Source organism: Citrus clementina, unplaced genomic scaffold (genome assembly GCF_000493195.1).
Source record: "Citrus clementina cultivar Clemenules unplaced genomic scaffold, Citrus_clementina_v1.0 scaffold_5, whole genome shotgun sequence".
Taxonomy (NCBI): Eukaryota; Viridiplantae; Streptophyta; class Magnoliopsida; order Sapindales; family Rutaceae; genus Citrus; species Citrus x clementina.
In genome coordinates, this window is record NW_006262201.1 from 20,282,778 (window position 1) to 20,283,872 (window position 1,095).

At 37.5% G+C, this 1,095-nt stretch overlaps 1 non-coding gene across 1 annotated transcript; it reads right to left on the reverse strand.

The window, feature by feature from the left end:
- Positions 1–373: 373 nt before the first annotated feature.
- Positions 374–480, reverse strand: LOC112098768. Its single transcript, XR_002905876.1, has one exon. It is a non-coding gene; the product is annotated as a small nucleolar RNA R71 (small nucleolar RNA).
- Between the last annotated feature and the right edge of the window lie 615 nt (positions 481–1,095).

The following is a 1,095-nucleotide window of genomic DNA, read 5'->3' on the forward strand; positions in this document are numbered from 1 at the left end:
TAGAGACAGAGCTATTAGAGATTATGATGTGTTAACTCCTCAAGTTGTACACCCTGGGATCATCAGACCTGAAGTAGAAGCTGCAAATTTTGAGTTGAAGCCAATGATGTTTCAAATGTTACAAACAGTTGGTCAATTCAATGGATTTCCAAATGAAGATCCTCATTTCCATCTTAAAATGTTCTTGGAAGTAAGTGATGCTTTCAAGATTGCTGGAGCAACACAAGATGCCTTAAGGCTGAGGCTTTTTCCTTATCCCTTAAGAGATCGAGCAAGAGCACGGTTAAATTCGTTACCATCTGATTTCATCACTACATGGAATGAGTTGGCTGATAAATTCCTAATGAAATATTTCCCACCGACAAAAAATGCAAAGTTGCAGAATGAGATTACTTTTTTCCACCAACTTGAGGATGAAAGTTTGTACGAGGCTTGGGAAAGATTCAAAGAACTGCTCAAAAGGTGTCCTCATTATGGCATTCCTTGTTGTATTCAATTGGAAACTTTCTACAATGGGTTGAATCCGAGTACAAGGTTAATGGTGGATGCTTAAGCAAATAGAGCCATGTTATCCAAATCTTACATTAAAGCTTATGAAATTCTAGAGAGAATTGCTAATTATAATTATTAGTGGCCTTCAGCCAGGCAACCAGCAGCAAAAAGATCAGCATGGGTACATAACATAGATGCAATTACAGCCTTATCAGCGCAAGTAACTTCATTGACTAACATGGTAAAGGCCATGACATCCGCTCCAGGAACAGTAAAGTAAGTTGCTGAACTTTCTTGTGTATACTGTGGTGAAGAACATGACTTTGATAATTGTCCTGAAAATCCAGCTTTAGTAAACTATGTGGGTAATTTCAATCGACAACCTCAGAACAACCCATATTCAAATACTTATAACCCTGGCTGGAAACAACATCTAAATTTTTCATGGAATAGTCAGAATCAAAATGCTCCAGCATTAAATGGATAAAATAAAAACACACAGCCACCTGGTTTTCATCAGCAGAGTCAAGGGCAAAAGCATATCAGTTAAGATTCAATCACTTCACTGGAAGCACTGATTAAGGAATACATTGCAAAGAATGA